This window comes from Callospermophilus lateralis, chromosome 18 (genome assembly GCF_048772815.1).
Source record: "Callospermophilus lateralis isolate mCalLat2 chromosome 18, mCalLat2.hap1, whole genome shotgun sequence".
Taxonomy (NCBI): domain Eukaryota; kingdom Metazoa; phylum Chordata; class Mammalia; order Rodentia; family Sciuridae; genus Callospermophilus; species Callospermophilus lateralis.
Genome location: NC_135322.1, coordinates 39,550,245 through 39,567,366, shown reverse-complemented (window position 1 = coordinate 39,567,366; position 17,122 = coordinate 39,550,245). Strand labels below are relative to the sequence as shown.

Here is a 17,122-nt window from a genome sequence, read left to right as displayed (position 1 = left end):
CTCTTTCTTTTTCTAAGATAAGTGCAGTCATTGTCCCCATCTGTGGGTGGGGAAACCAAGATACAAAGAGATTAAGAGGCTTTCTCTAAGCCAAATGGCTACAGAGTGGAGGGGGTGAGATTTGAAAGCAGAGGAATTTTGTTTTTCAAGCTCTTAACACCCACTTCAGATGACTCTCCTGAGGCATTCAACCTTGAGAATATTGGGCCACTTTTTGGGGTGTTTATGCGGTTCTAGATGGCACTTGCCAGTTTTAACAGAGAGAAGCTAATAGAGGCATGGATGTTGTGTAACTGGCTCAGGCCACAGTTCCAGTCAGTCGGAGGAAGTTCTGTCCAACCCTGAGCCCCACCTGCTGGCCTAAAGGATGTGGGGTCACCCGCTGCTGCCCTCAGAACTTGCCACCTCTGTCCACATTGTGGGAGGGAAGGGACCTTCCCTCCGATCTCTGCAGCAGAACGCTGTGACTGCTGGCTGCAAAACCACCCCATCAGTGGTCAGTGGTCACGGTTCACTGTCTGCATCAGAAGACGAGCTCTTGGAGACCACGTCGAATGTGGTAGGTGCCTCCATGCTAGTGGGCCGCCTCTGTGTACCTAATTAAAGATGGTCACTACTTGGGAATCCATGGGCTCTCTGTCTGCATCGTGGACACTGGAGAAGACTTCTGCACTAACAGGGAAGGCCCCGAGCACTGGATTCTGCATGTGTCTCCACGGGTTGAGTCCAGTTTGGCCTTGGGGCTTGAGTCCTGGGTTATCATCGGGATCAAATTAGGTGACCAAGACATCCCAAGAATTAAGACATAATTTTTTCTTAATACTTGGAAAGAAGTAAATATTTGAGTCCTTCTGTATATGACTCGGAGGACCTAGTTTATCTGGAAATAGTTGTCCCATCTGTTTAGAAACTGTGTGTCCCATCAACTTCAGGAATGGATCTGGGGTCGACCCTGTGAGACGGACACTGCTCCCATCCACTCCGTACTCATCTGTGTGTCCAGGGACGTGGAGCAGCCTGGTCACCTGCAGATGCCTGAACCCAGGAGGCACCAGTAAAGAAGAGGGAAGCCCAGGCAGGGCAGTGCTTTCTCTCATCGTCCATCCCACCTCCTGCTCCATCTCCTGGGAGTTGCCATAGCCCATCACCCAGGCACCATGGTGCCCCTTTCCCCAGAGGAAATGTGGGGGTGGTTACCAGAGGGAGTAAGTGGGAGAGGAGGCCAGCACCGACAGCAGGGTCCTCCCCAGGGCTCCAGGGCCCTGACTCTGGGGCCCAGGTCTCTCCTGCCCAGGCTGCTGCCGGCCCCTCCCCTGTCCTACAGCTCTACCCTCTGCTCCTGCCCAGGGGAGCCCTGTTCCTCTGGGTCCAGCCAAGGAGGCACCCGGTGGGCGAGCCTGATAGCTACGGGCACCAGTCAAAGGGTCCGTTTCTATACAAGAAGGCTTATCGCCCACATCCCCTGTCTTTGTCTTATCTTCTTTTGAGTTTTGATTTATTTGGAGATCCTGGAAAGGTAAGGACTTGGTAAGAGGTAAGAGGTGAGGCTTCTTGATTACAGGTTGTGAGTCTTAAGGTCTTTAAGCTCCAATTCACGATGAATGGAAGAATTCTCCTTTGTGGAATCACAGTCCCTCCTTGTGTGTGTATGGCTGAGGCCTAGAGACGGGAGGTCACTTGCAGGGTGACACAGCCAGGTGGGCCAGAGGCAGGACTGAAACCCACTCTCCTGACTCCCAGTCCAGTGCTCCCAGTCACCTCGTCTGTGTCCTCTGGGCCAAGCTTTCCCCTTCGTGTTTACATCTCCTGCTTCCCAAAGGGCCCTGTGGGAGGAGCCAGCACTACCCTTCCACTCTCAGGAGGCAGAGATAACAGGATAGGGCAGAGGAGGACGGATCTCCTGGGGGGCCACGGGTTTGACCAGCTGTGCAGGGAGGGATCCCAGGCACTAGGTCCTGAGGACATGTCCTCCTCCCAGCCCTAAGGAGACTACCATGTATCCCCCATCTCCTCCTTCCTCCCCCCATCATTTGCCAGGGGTTGGTGGCATTAGCTATACGTATCTTACCATCCTGTCCTCTCGCTTCCCCCCTGGATCCTCGCTCTTCCCTTAAAGGGCTGGGAAGATGGATAAGTGAGATCTGGTGAGGATGAAATGCCATCTTTGTGGCCATTCAACCAAGCCATGGGAAGCACTCACCATGGGCAGACTGACCTAGCCGCTGGGATGTAGCAGTGGCACACACAAGAGTCCCCGCACATTGGAACCTCCCAGTCCAGTGGGGGGGATTGCAACAGAGAAATAAATACGGAAACTCTGCAGTGTGTTGATGACGGTTAGAGTTAAGGGGAAAATACAATGGGAAAAGGGCAGAGCTCGCCATTTGTCTGAAAGTAAATATATGGGACAAGGGATGGCTTGATGAGCAGACGACCTTGGAGGTGAGCTCTGGAGGAGGAAAGAAAGTCAGCCGTGGGGAAAACTGGGTAAGGAGTGCTCCTGGCAGAGGAAACAGCAATTGCAAAGGTCCTGAGGCAGAAGACTCTAGTGCGTGGAGTGGAGGCTGAGTGAAGAGGCAGGGGAGAGGCTGAGGAGTTCCTGGCGATTGGATTGAGGTGGTCACTAGAAGGATTTAGACTGTAACTCAGCAGGAGACGGGAGGCGCTCAAAGGGCTCTTTTTGAAGGAGTGGCTGGCAGCACCTGGTGGTGGACAGGGCTGAGGTGTGAGGGATAGAGGAGGGCTCGATGCCCCTGTGTGTTTTCATCTGGAGCAGGCAATGCACTTGGCCCTCACACGTCAGCCAACGTCATCCACTGGGTGGACGGCCGCAGTTACTGTCATTCCGACTTTGCTGATGTCACTGCTCCCCTCCCAGATGCTGCCCCATGTGGCCCTCACTGTCCATCGCCTGGACTCCTATTGTTTTCTACCTGCACTTTCCCTCCTCACTCCCATGACCCGTGGTGTCACAGACTTGCCCTTCCAGAGCATGTCCCCGTCCTTCTTAAAATCTGACCTTGCTTACAACACAATATATACCTGAGTGCCAGCACTGCTGCAGGTCCTATAGGAAACCTGCTCCCCCATCTGCCCCGCTCTCCTGCCCCTCCCCCAGGCATGGCTCCAAGTCCGGAGCTCTGCGACGTTCCTGGGATCAGCCCTGCATAACCTGTGCCTCTGCTCATGCCATTATCACTGCCATCACAGTCATCCTGAAAGCCCATGTCGATGGTCAGCAGCTGTCCCGTGTGCCCTGCAGACTCTTCCTTCAGAGCTGCTCCTCCTGCTGGCTTCTGGGCCACACACTCCGGACCCCACAGCCTTGCCAGGGCAGCAGTAGTTGCACGCAAATCCTGCCCCCTACTGGCAGTCCACTGGAGTAGGATTTCGCCCAGGTCTTGATCGATAAAAGATCAAAAAGGGAATCAAGTCTCAATTTCGGCACCTTGAGTGATGAGCTCAATACCTCGTCAAAGCTGAACATTTAGCTAAAAGAGCTTAAATATAGTTGGACAGATGCAACAGACCCTTACTAACTGCACATTCTGAACTGGTAAATGCAATTATGTGGTAAAATGTATTCAAACCCCCAAAGCAATAGCTTACAATATGGTATGGTCATTCTCAACATATACTCAGAGCAATGAGAAGTCCGAGTCATGCAGCTGGGGTCCCCTCTGAGCTCAGAGGGGTGAGACTGTGTCTCCACGCTCCTGTGTCCCTAGGCCCCAGGAGGCTGCGCCGTGCCCTGTGGAAGATATAGCATGTGACGGGTAAGTTTTGCTCAGGCTTGTGTTAGGGCGCCCTGGCTGTGAATCCAGGGTTGAGGCTCATCAATACTGTGCATCCAAAAATGGAGGAGGGGATTTGCCTCTGGGGGTGACCTCTGTGGCGGGTGATGCAGCTGGGGAAAAGAGAAAGGAAGCTGAGCTCGTGGATCCACGAGATGATGCAGTTTGGAAATGCACAGTGGACTGTGGTGGGCAGGAGCCAGGGAAACTGGGGTGTTGTTATCAGTCAATGTTCCGTGTAACCAATCCTCATGAGAAAGATAGCTCCCAGGGTGTGTCTTTCAGTAGGAATCCACACATTCAAAAAAGCGATGAAAATGTTGTGACCTGAGGGCCACAAGGACCTGAGTCTGGAGTAACCCTGGAGCAAGGACTCAGTATCCACTCATCCAGCGTTCAGTGCAACCTTCCAGGCAAAACTGCTGAGAAGAACCAGAATGTATTTACTATATGACGTCAATCCTGCTTATTCACAGTAGTCACGTCCACATATAAAATTTGGGTGAGAATTTACCTCCCTTTTACCAGCCAACATCACCTTATCACCACCAGGTCCCCAAAGTCCTGTCCTCTGTGTCTTGAGCCATAGACCCCCTTGTTAGGACACTGGGTTGTGCCCAGAGCCACAGGGCGTCTGCACTGTCCAGTCCTTCACCAGGCAGGCAGGGGACATGGGTGTTATCTGTTCAGATAAATCCAACAAACGAGCCTGCTTCCTTCACCAGAGCTACCCTTGCCTGTGCTGCCAAAGATGCCTAAAGATTGACGGTGTGGGCTGCCAAAGATGCCTGAAGAGATTCTGGCTGAAAAGGATTTCAGCACCGTCCCCTCTGTGGTGGGCTGCAACAAGCAAGAGTTTGGCTGGACCCTTCCAGTGGTGAGAATGCACAGGCACATTAGACCTACAAGGTATCCTCCCAAAACTCAGAGATCTTTCCTCCCACTTCTGACCTCTTCCTTCTCCAAGCTCCATCTGAATTCAGGGCAGGTGTTCCCACTGGCACCAGTCACGTTTTCTTGGAAAATGTCTTTATTATTCTGTTTTGGGTGCATCCCAAGGAACCCCTCTGCTCAGGCAAGTTTTTATTGTCTTCCCATTAAATAATCCTGAACCATCCAGGTTGGAGACCCCTAGAGATCCTAACTGTGCTGACTGGGAAATGGAGGCCATCTGGAAAGGGTAGGCCTGGGGATTGGGGGAGAGTCACATCTAGGGTTCAACAGCTTCCACCTGGGCTTGGACTCAGAGCCCACGGATTGTCACAGCTGCTCTCAGACACCTCACTGGAAAGATTCAGAGGATGTTGCTTCTTCTTGAGTTAAATTGGCTCCTAAAAGGGAAGAAGAGCTATTCCTTCTATCAAAAATGAACAAACGAACACCAACAACAAAGTAAAACCAAAGCCAGAAAGTAACTAAAGCCACAGGACAGGTCTTATTCAGTAATGGGATTGCAGGGGGGAAAAAATCCACCACGATCTGCACATAGGTCCCCACAACAAGGGCGGGAGCCCCCTCAATCCTGGGGAGTGCTCAGCAGGACATCATGGTGGGAGGGCTTAGGCCATGTGAGCAGAACTTGCTCACCTGCAGGAAAACCTGGTTCCTCCTCTCTTCGTTACAGGAAGTACGGGTTTGAATTGAATTGAATTCAGCCCCATGCAAGTTCAGCGGTTATCCTTTTACAAGGACTGGGAGGGAGAGCAAGAATTTTCCCCAAAATCTTTATATTTCAAAAAAAACATTAAGAAAAGACACTCTCAGGTCCTTGCAGAAACAGTTCTGGATGGGGTCTTTGCACCTTAAAGGGCAGAGCGAGGGTTGATCCTTGCAGGCCTTCTTAGGTAACTGTTTCTAGAAAAGGCTCAGGGACCTGTTGGCCACTGACAGTCCTAGCTGAGGAGGACAGTATTCCTGAAAGCCTGAGCTTTCCCAGCAGGCACGGTAAGGGCTCTGGGGTCATCCTAGGACATCCTAGGCCTTGAGCTGCTAGAGGCCAGGCTCGCATGGGGTCAAGTCTCCGAGTGCTCGTCACATGCTGAGCATTCTGCAGTTCTCAGAGGATTTCAGGTTACGCCAAAGGAACAAGCCATAAAGGTGAATTTCAGTTTCCTCAGGCACCTGGGTCTGTGGGGTATCATCTGTTCCCCTCTTTCCCTGATCCCTTTGCTTCCACACTCCCATGGTCTAAATTTCCCTCACTGCCTGGATGACCCGTGGGCCCCTAGTCTGTTATTTAAGCCACCCTCTTCCCGCTCCTTGACATTCTGAATTTAAGTCCCTTCATTTCACTGAGTTTCTTCAAACTCACCAAAGACTCATGATCACCGAGGCCCAGGGCATGTGTTGGATTGGCTGTTGGCCAGTTGGGTTCTTTCTCTGAATCCCTGATGGTTCGTAAATGCTGAACCATATTTTGTCACAGATGATGGGCATTCCACCCTCTGAAGGCAAGCTGGACCAGAAGACGGCCACGTCGCTCTTGTGGAAGGCCCACCCCGTTGTTGTGAGAGTCTACGGAGTCGAGGAAGCCAGTGGAGACCAAGCCAATGGCAGAACAAAGATGGGATCCGGATTCTGCTCTCATTTTCCTGCCTTTCCCACTTCACACCCCGGGAGGGATTCACACCAGATTCAGGAGGTTCAAGATCAATGGCGCCTTCGGAATGTCAGGGGCAACTGCGCTGCTCACCAGGTGGTGGGGGCCTCTTTCTTGAAGCATTTCAGGAGCTCCCTGAGGAACGGGCTTCAGTGGCCTTTGAGAAGTATTTAGGAGGATGACCCTGCCAGAAAGAAAGACCTTTTCCTGGACTTGTGGGGAGATGTCATGTTTGCTGTCCCTTCTGTGATGGTGGCCCATGGGCACAGAGGTGAGTCCCAGTGGTTGGATATTAGAAGGACTGTGACCCACCAGCTCTGGCGTCTCACCTGACACCTCCCAGCATAGATGGACAGGAAAAATGCTGAGGGTCAGGCCTCAAGGGCTGGTTCCAGAAGGAATGTGCAGTTTTTCTTCTGTCTTTTTTTTTTTCCTAGTAGTTTTAGAGTTGATTTTTATACCGTGTGAGATAAGGATCCATTTTCATTCTGACGCATGTAGAAACCCATTTTTCTCAATACCATTTACAGAAGAGACTGGTGCATATTCTTGGCACCTTTGTTGAAAATAAGTTGAACATACAAGTCTGGGTTCATTACTGAGCTCTCTGTCCTGTTTTAATGGTCACTGTGTGTGTGTGTGTGTGTGTGTGTGTGTACATGTGAACCTATGTGGTGTGTTTATGTGGCAAATACCATGTTGCTTTAGTTACTGTAACTTTCTCATATCATTTGAAATCTCGTAGTGTGATGCCTAGAGCTTTGTTCTTTTCACTCATGATTTTTGTGTTAAAATTGAAATTTTTTAAAAATTTAATATGAATTTTAGGATTTTTTTATTGCTATATAGAATGGCATTGATTGCATTGATTCAACGTATCACTTTGGGAGGTACGGACATTTTAACAATATTAATGCTTCCATCCTAAACATGAGATGAATCTCCATTTATTTGTGTCTTCTTCTATTTCTTTCATCAATGCTTTATAGTTTTCTGTGTACCCAGAATATACTTCCTGGGTTAGGTTTATTCCTGTATAGTTTTATTTTTGTAGCTAGTATAAATGGGGTTGGTCTCGATTTCTTTTTTGAATAGTTAATTGTTAGTGTTTAGAATTGCTTCTGGTTTTTATATGTTCATTTCACATCCTTCAGCTTTACTGAATTCATTTATTAGTTTTAATCTATTTTTGATAAGATCGACAAGATTTCCTATAAATAAGACCAATTCATAAGCAGATGGTGGTAGTTGAATGTCTGCTTTTCCTACCTGGATGCCTTTCTGTTCTGTTTTTGCCTGACTGCTCTGTCAAGGACTTCCACTACTAGGTTGTGGGTACAAGTGGATAGCTTGTCTTATTGCACGCTTTATGGGAAAGGCTTTCCATTTTTCACCATTGAGTGTGATGTTAGCTTTTGGCTTCTTGTATAGGATTATTAGGCGGAGGCACATTCCTTTTAGCCCAAATATGATGACTTTTTTAATCATGGAAGTATGTTGGTTTTACCACATGCTTTCTCCACACCCATTGTGATAGTTATATATATTTTGTCCATCAGTCTGTAATCAGATGTATCACATTTATTGATTTGCCTTTGTTCAATCATTTTTTGCCTCCGAGGGATAAATCCTGCTTGTTGAGTGTGATTATCCTTTTAATGTGTGGTTGAATTTGGTTTGCTAGTATCTTCTTGAAGAGTTTTGCTGCTATGTTCTGGAAGGATATCGGTCTCTAATTTTTCTCTTTTTATAACCTCCTGGTCCTATTTTAGTGTCAGGGTAATGTTGTCCTCATAAAAGGAAGTACTCTCTTTTCTTTAATTTTTTAAAGAAATTTGGGGAGAATTTGAGGGGGGTTGATATTAGATCTCTTTAAATGTTTGATATAATTCATTAGCGAGGCCCCTGGGTCCTGGACTTTCTTTGATGGGAGACTTTTTAATCCCTGATTCCTATGCCTTGCTCACTATTGATCTGTCCAGGTGATCTACTTCATCTTGAGCCAGCCCTGTCAGATTGTGAGGGATAAGGAATGCATCCATTCCCTCTGGGCTACCCAGTCTGTGTGCATATCACCATCTTATGTCTCATGACACTCTGTATTTCTGTGGTATCATTTGAAATGACTCCTCTTTCATCTGTTGGGAACTCATTTCTCTAGGTTAGTCTACCTAAAGATTTGTCACTTTTGTTTATCTTTTAAAAGTATCAAGTCCTGGTTTTGTTGATCTTTTGTATTTTTATCCTCTCTAACTCATCTCTTGCCTGCTATTTTTCTTGCATTCCTTTTGCTAAGTTTGGGCTTAGTTTGTTCTCCTTGTTCCCTGAGGTTTAACCCTGAGTTGTTTATTTGAGATATCCTTCTTGATAATGGTATTTACTCGCATAACCTTTCCTGTAACAATTGCTTTTGTTGTGTGCCATACATTTTTGGTGTGCTGCATTTCTACTTTCATTTGTCTAAATATATTTTTAAATTTAATTTCTTCATTGACCCCTTAATTTATTCGGGATCATGCTGTTTGATTTTCACAAATTTGCCAATTTTCCAAAATTCATCTTATTGTTGATTTCTGGTTTTATTCCATTATAGTCAGAAACGATACTTTATTTAAACTGATAAACATTAATACATATTAATTGTCCCTATGAATTGAGTTCACTGAGAGATTTCCATACATGCATATTCCATGCTATGACTCTCCCCTCTACCTTCTTACTCCCCTAAGTCCCCCTTTCGGGTCCCCCTTTTCCTTCACCACCAGTCCATCTTCTACTTTCTCTTCCCCGTTATCTTTTTAATTTTTTAAAATTTTCCACCTAGGAGAAGAACTTGTCATACTCTTTTTTTCTGTGTTTAGCTTCTTTCACTTAACAGGATGTCATTCAGTTCCATCCATTGTCCTGAAAAATGAAATGACCTCATTCTGATTATGGCTGAATAATATTCTCTTGTCTATGTAGTCCATATGTTCTTCATCTGTTCACCTGTTGATGGGCATCCAGGCTAATTCCATATCTTCACTGTTGTGAACAATGCTGGGATAAATGTGGAACTGCAGATCTCTCTTTTGTATGCTGACTTAATTTCCTTTGGATATAGAAGCAAGACTAGTGAAGCTAGATCACACGGTTGTTCTATTTTCAGTTTATTAAGGAACTTCCATACTGTTCTCCATAGTGGGGATACTAGTGTACATTCCCACAAACAGTATGTATGGGAACAGAACAGGGTTCTTCTCTCCATAGCTTTGCTAGCATTAGCTTTTATTACTTTATTGCTAAAGGTGGAGTATTGAAGTCCCCTACTAATATTGTGTTATAATCTCTCTCTCCCTTTAACTCCTTTAATGTGTTTAGGTGATTTGATTTTGGCTGCATATCTATTTACAATTCTCACAACCCTTTCATCAAGAGGTCTTTGTCTTCTTTCAGAATATTTGACTTAACGCCTATTGTCTTACCTCCACTCTCTTTTGGTTTCCGTTTGTGTATGATGTGTATTTCCGTTCCTTTGCTCTCAGTGTGTGTCTTTGAAGGTGAACTGAATCTCTTGGAGGCAGAATATATACTGAGCTCTTGTTAGAAGCCTATTTCTTTTTGTTGTTCAATTAAATCTGTATATATTCAAAGTAATCATCTTTTGATTTCTTAATGTCACTTTGTTATCTTTTTTCTGGTTGTTTTCATAAACACTTGGTTTAATTCTTCTTTTCTTGAAGTCTTCCCTTGAAGCTTGATGGTTTTCTATGTGGTTTGCTTTGATTTATTCCTAATTTTATTTTGTGCTTCTTCTAAAAATGTTTGCTTCGTGGTTGCCATAAAACTTATATAGAACGAATCTTCAACTTATAGCAACCTATTTTAAGCTCACAGCAACTTAACATTGAGGTATTTTATCAACTCTGCAGTTTTGTCTCTCTGCCAGCATTTTGTTTTGACGTCAGAATTTACGTCATTTAGTAATGGCAAATTATCTTAGCTGTAGTCAGGGGTTTAGTCAGTTTTTTCATCACTGTGACTAAAATACCTGACATAAGAATAATTTAGAAGACGAAAAGTTGACTGAGGGCTCACAGTTTCAGAGATTCAGTATGTGCTGCCTTCATAGTAGCTGGGAAGGAGAGAGAGAGAGAGAGAGAGAGAGAGAGAGAGAGAGAGAGGGAGAGGTGAGTGAGGAACAAAATATAAACCCCAGTAGGATACCCCCAATTACCTATTTTCCCCGCCACACCCTTCCTCTCTCTTCCGTCACCCAGTACATTAGACCTTCCAAATTATTAATCCATCAATGGTCTCACCCAGTCATTAGGCTCCAGCTCACCTGATCTACTCATGAGCTTTCTGGGCACACCTCATAGCTAAACCATAATACTAGGTGATTATTTATAATAGCTTATTGTTAGTAACAGTTTTGTCTTTGACCCTTATATTGGAGATGACATCGTCTTGCTCATCACCATTACGTGCCCACAGTATTCTGAATACTGTTCTGTCTTATTTGTGTCATTGACTTTGTGCTTCTTTCATGTCATGAGTGTCTTTTTATTTCATTTTAAAGACATTTCTTTGGCAGTTCTTACAAGGAAGGTACAGAGGACAAATTCCATAAGCTTGGTTTTAACCCAAGACATAGATTGTTCTGCTTCTGCATATATTTTTAGTTAACGATCCTCACACCCAGACAAGCAGCTTGGATTTACTTCACTCTTCTCTGAATGGGTGAGAACAGCACTGGAAAAGTTCAAAAATAGGCCAAATAGAAGACATCTACCAGCTTATAGATGTGCTTGAAATGAAGGACCTGTAGTGTGCCCTCGATGAAACCTAGTGTTTTTATTTGCTAGATTTTATTGGTTCATTCGATTGAGCAGCAGACACTTCTTGAGTAGAAGCACAGAATGAAAATGGAAAGGGTTCAAAGCAGACCACGAGAAAAACATCTGGCTGAATCCCCACCTCCCCCTCACCCAGCTGTGCAGCCTGTTAGTCACGGGGCCTTCCTGAAACTATTTCTCTCCTGTGCCGATACCAGGCAAAGACCTTGGTGCCATCCAGGTGGGTCTCAGGTCGTGCAAACTGTGGCATGAATCCATGTCTTCTCAGATGCCGGAGCCCCACCTACATGGATCAGTTTCCTGGCAGGAAAGGGGAACAGAGAGGTGGGGACAGGCATGCTCACCTCCTGTGCCCCTTCTGTGGTGGGCATCACTGTATCACCCTAACGACCTCACAGTCCCCTGGCCAAGCAGGAAGCAGGACATGCAAGGTCACCAGAATACGAATCCAGGAGATTTGTGTTTTCTTGAAACCCAAGAGGCAGATGGCTCTGTCTGTGGACACACTTGTCTGTAAACATCCTCATTTGCAGACAAACAGCTTGGATTTGCTCCTCCCTTCTCTGAATGGGAGAGAACCTCAGAAATGCTCAAAATCAGAGGAATAGGAGGCTCCTATCAGGTTGCAGAGATTTTTGAAGGGAAGGAGCTCTAGTGTGATCTCAATGAAACACGTCTCAGTATTTATTTGATTCACTTAATTAATTCATTCTCTGCTTCAGTAAATATCTGGCTCAAATCCCAATTCCACTTTGTCCAGCTCTGCAGCCCTAAGCTGGTCTCTGGGCTCTGCAGGAGCTCTGTTCCTGTCCCAGGCTGACACCAGGGGTTTCCTGCACAGCCAGAGACCTCGAGACCATCCAGCTGCGTGTCTGGTGGTGTGACCTGTGTGCACATCCGTGTCTTCTCAGATGCTGGAGCCCCCACCTACATGTATGAGTTTGAGTACGGCCCGAGCTGCTTATCAGACGTGAGACCCAGCACGGTGACAGGAGACCATGGGGATGAGCTCTTCTCGGTATTTGGAGCCCCATTTTTAAAAGGTAACAGCTCTTTGCGGGCTGCTAGTTAGGGGGCCTGGGTTCCAGTCTTGCTTTCCTGGCCTTGAGCAAGTGTCCCCTGTTCTCTGTGAACTTCCTGACTCGCTGTAACAGGGCTGGGCAGCGCTGGGCAGGCCTCTGCTCTCACCTGCAAGAAGGGGGATGTGCATTCGTGATGGTCCTCGAGGCACAGAGTCTCAGAGTCCTGACCTGAGAGCTGGGGGGTCACCTGCAGAGCCCTGCTTGGGGGCCACTGCTTGCCACTGAGGGATTCTCTACTCACAACAGAAACAGAATGAGGGGAGTTAGATCAGGTGCTGACCTTTACCTGAATGTCACATTGTCTGTCTATAATTATAATTCAAATATTTTATCTGGAATTTTAATAACATAATACTTCAGGAAAAGCTTTCGCAGTATCTTTGAAATGTCAACTCAGCAGTTGCAGATGACTTGTGACCCACCTCATGGCTGCTTGTGACATGCCAGGCGACTCCCACTTGGGTGACACTTGAGGATGGTGGCTTGTCTGATGTTTTTCAGACTCTGAAAATGTGGATGCATGTAGGAGATTAAGAAAAGGCCCAAGAGTCAGCAGTCCCACCAAGTAGAGGGAACCCTGTGTGTGGCCTTAGGACCCTGAGTGTGGAGGGCCAGGGCAAGTGGGCCCAGAAGACAAAGGCAGTCGGCTTATGGATGGACATCCTGCCCAGTGCGGTCCTCGACCAGCCGTTCTCAAGCTGTGCACACCAAGGGACAGGGTCTTCGTAATATGCAGACCTGGACCAGTAGGTGTGGAGTCAGGGCCAAGAGTCTGCTGCCCTACAAGCTCCCAGCTGCTGCTGCTGCTGCTGCTGGCCCACAGCCCACTTTGAGCAGCAAAGTGTTTCTTCCTTCTTCCCCAACAGGGGGCGCCTCAGAAGAGGAGACCAAGCTCAGCAGGATGGTGATGAGATTCTGGGCCAACTTTGCTCGCCATGGGTGAGGCTGGTGGCAATGGTGGGGTGGGTGGATGGGTGGCACATGGTGGGGCCTACCTATTGTGAAGGGGTCAAAGTGTGAGTGACAAACCCCCTACCTGTGACTATAGTCCTCTGAGAACTTGCAGGATGCCCCAGGACAGGGAGAGCTCCCGACGCTGCATAGGGATGGGCCTTGTGGAAGAGAGAAACCAGGGAATCCTGTCAGTCTCAAGACACGTGGGGCTCACGAGTGGATCTGTGGAGTTTCTGTTTGATTCTGTTCCCAGGAACCCCTATGGAGCCGGGCTGCCCCTCTGGCCAGAATACGACCAGGAGGAAGGGTACCTGCAGATTGGCGCCACCACCCAGGCAGCTACGCGGCTGAAAGACAAGGAAGTGGCTTTCTGGACTGAGCTCAGGGCCAGGGAGGCCTCAAGGAAACCTCCCCAGAGAGAACATGGGGAGCTGTGACGGGAGGCTGAGCCAGCCCTGGGAGGCTGGAGCGGAGGACAGGGGTGCGCAGGCCTCAGAGGAGTCCTAATATGGAGTCTGGGAACTGTGGGGTCGGGTGGCAGAGGCCTGGGTGGGGAAGGTTTGCACTGTGGCCTCAACTTGGAGAATAAATGATGGAGACCACATCAGCGTCTGCGTCTTCTGCTAGAGAGAGTCCATCCTCTCAGAGTGACAAAGATGAAGACAGCAGCATGTGGTCACAGTTTACTTCTTCACTGTAAGTGATACCTGTTGAAGGTCCAAACTGCATAAGCTCATCCGCCCCTCCCCTTAGCCATAGAAAATGCTCCAGGCCACTCTCTGTTGCTCCTAAGGCCGTGTGAGATCTGCAGGAGAGGCCACCCTGCCCGACCCCTGAGACACACCCTCAGCAATGCATGTTACAAACTCACCCTTCCGTGTGTGGGGAAGGGGGACATCATGTGGCATCCTTAGTCTCAACGTCTAAAGCAAAATTTGGTTGGATGTACTCTGTCAATGTAAGGATCTAGATAGGTTGAAAATAGAAAAAAGGTATTAAAAAAAAAAAGTTGGGTGGCTATATTAATATTGGATACTTGAATATAAAAAGGGAAAAAGAGGGGCATTATAGAATAACAGAAGGGCCAATTTACCAAGAGAATATGACAGTTCCCCTTGTATACACACCTATTAACAGTCACAGTGGCCTGGCATGTCTAGGTCTTAGGTCCCGGGAGCGGGCTGTGAAGCAAGAATTTGAGTGCAGTCATTTTGGGCAGATGATGTTTAGGGCTCCTGGGGGAAAGCAGAGAAGTGGACAAGGAGGGGCGTCAGTGGACACAGGTGGGCTGTGCACAGGTTTTGGGGGGAAAATGCAGTCACTCCACTGGAGACCAACAGGTAATGGTAGAAATCAAACATCAGAGACCCTGCAGAGCCGCGAGGAGGGCAGTACATATCCATCAACTCTCATCTGTGACTGCTCAGGGCTGTTTGGTGGCCCTAGGAAGAAGACCAGGCCACAGGCAGGCAATCTGGAAATTCCTTGGCTTCTGTGGCTGCAGCCGACCAATTTCTTCTTTTTCACTATTATTATTTATATATGACAGTGGGATGCATCACAATTCTTATTACATATATAGAGCACAATTTTTCAATTTCTATATTGACATTTGGAAAAACAAACAGCTAGAAAATGTCACTCAAATCATTTTTTAAAGTGCTATCACATTAACTGGGCACAGTGTCCCGCACCTGTCATCTCAGCAACTCAGGAGACAGAGGCAGGGGGACCACAAGTTGAAGACCAGCCTCAGCAAATTAGAGAGAACCTCAGCAACTTACTGAGATCCTGGCTCAAAATGAAAAAAAATAAATAAATATATAAATAAAAAGGAATGGGATGTGGCTAAGTGGTAAAGGGCCCCTGGATTAAATACCCAGTACAAAAATAATACTATCATCCTAAGTGACATTACACGCATCGTTTTTATATTGCTGGCCATCCTGGCCTCCTCCCATATGTTTCTAATTTGGGCAGGTGTCGTGCTCCGTGGAGCACATTCCCAAGTCATCCAGATCGGGGCCCTTCCCTCTTTCTTCCTGTCATCATGCAATTAATTGGTTTATGGGTTTAATTAATATATGTGTGACATGTGTCATCGGCCTCCTTTGTTTTCCTTTATCAAGTTTTTCTATCTGGGGTGTAAGTAGAAGAATCACTTGTAGAGATTTTTCAAAATTCCAATGGCCAACTTCCCAGGGCCACTGAAGGACAGTCCTCTTGGAGAGGACCTGGACTCCTTTCTTCAGTGTTCAGGCATCCTGATGTCCACCACTGATTCCTAACCACTGCATCTGAACAGTGTCACATGTGTATTTTCCAAGTTTCTAGAATCTCTCCCAAAAGTCTATTTTAATATCCTGGACATTCGTGGACATAATTTGATGAGAACCTTTGGGAATGACTCCTTTTATTCTTTAGTGTTATTTCTGGCGTTCGGTTCTGCAGAGGATGGACTGAGTCAGAGGCAAGGACTTTTATTTTTAGGGCCTTATAGTTATACATAGTAGTTGGGTTCATTTTGACAAAACCATACACGCAAGGAATTTGACTCCGATCCACAGTCCCTCCCCTTTATCTTCCCTCCTCCCTCCCCTTATTCTCCATCCTCTACGGAAGGTCTTTTTGCACATTTATTTATTGATTTTTGATTGGCACTTTCCATATATCAAAAAGAAATTCCCTTAGGTACATTTATATATGCCTGCAACATGAATCAGCCCAGATGGAATCAGCCCAGATGCCCCTCAGTAGATGAATGGATCAAGAAAATGTGGTCTGTATACGTAATGGAGGTTTACTCGGTCATAGAAAAGAGTGAAATAGTGGCATTTGCTGGTAAATGGATGGGACTGGAGACATTATGCTCAGTGAAATAAGCCAGACTCAGAAAATCCAGGGTCAAACATTTTCTCTCATATGTAGCACCTAGAGCAAAACTAGGGGAGGAAAGCAGGGACCTTCTAAAATTACTCTTCTTGTGCTCTGTAAATTTACTTCCCTAAAGAGCCACATCTCTTCATAGTCATCAGCAATCCGAGTCCATATTGTATGTCTCTGCTTTTCCTTCCTGATAAAGACATGGAATATGCAATCATTTTCTAAGTGAGAAATAAATAATTTACTTAAAAAAATATAAAACCTCTTTTCCTCCTCCAAAAATATTGTACCTGATTCATTAAATGAAAGTGGAAAAACCTTAGGGACAAACCACACATCTTTACCTGTGTCAGAGGGAAACATGCACAGGGGTGGCTGGTGATCCGATGCTGCAGAATTTGAACTGATAGAAATGATTCCAAATACTTAAATCAGAAACCAATGCCACTCATTGGCTTCCTGCTTCTAATATTTAGAAAGGGGAAAAGATGTTATCCACAGGCAGGACAGAGGTGGGGCCTGTGGTTTCTAGCTTTTCTTATCTTTTCACTTCCTGGGCAAGTTTCAAAGGAGCCTCAGATAAAGGCATAAAGCAACCCTGTTGAGAGCCACAGCCCATCCCAGCCAATCAGAAACTGGCAACCAGTCGCGGGGAGGGACGTGTCCTCCTGATGGCTTTTTCTGCTCTAAACTTTCTTTCTCTGTCTGATTAGCTCGAAAGAACCCCTCCTCCTGGGATTTCCTGCGCCTTCTTGAGGGCCTTTCTCGAGGGTCCTTTGAACTCTGGACCTTTTGCCCAATCCCAAACCCCACTTCTGTCTCTGTCTCTGGTTGTAGCTACAAGTCACCACTTCCATCCAGGTTCCCAGTGGCAGAGGTGGAGAGAGAGACATGCATAAGCCATGCACCTGGGAGCTGCCCCACTTGAGAAGCCGGGCAAGGGGAGAAAAGCCAGCCTTGGCACTAGATTGT

The 17,122-nt window shown here is 46.7% G+C and overlaps 1 pseudogene; it reads left to right on the top strand.

Moving 5' to 3' along the window:
• Positions 1–13,756, top strand: part of LOC143383219 (liver carboxylesterase 1-like) — a 29,404-nt pseudogene extending 15,648 nt beyond the window's left edge.
• Positions 13,757–17,122: the final 3,366 nt, after the last annotated feature.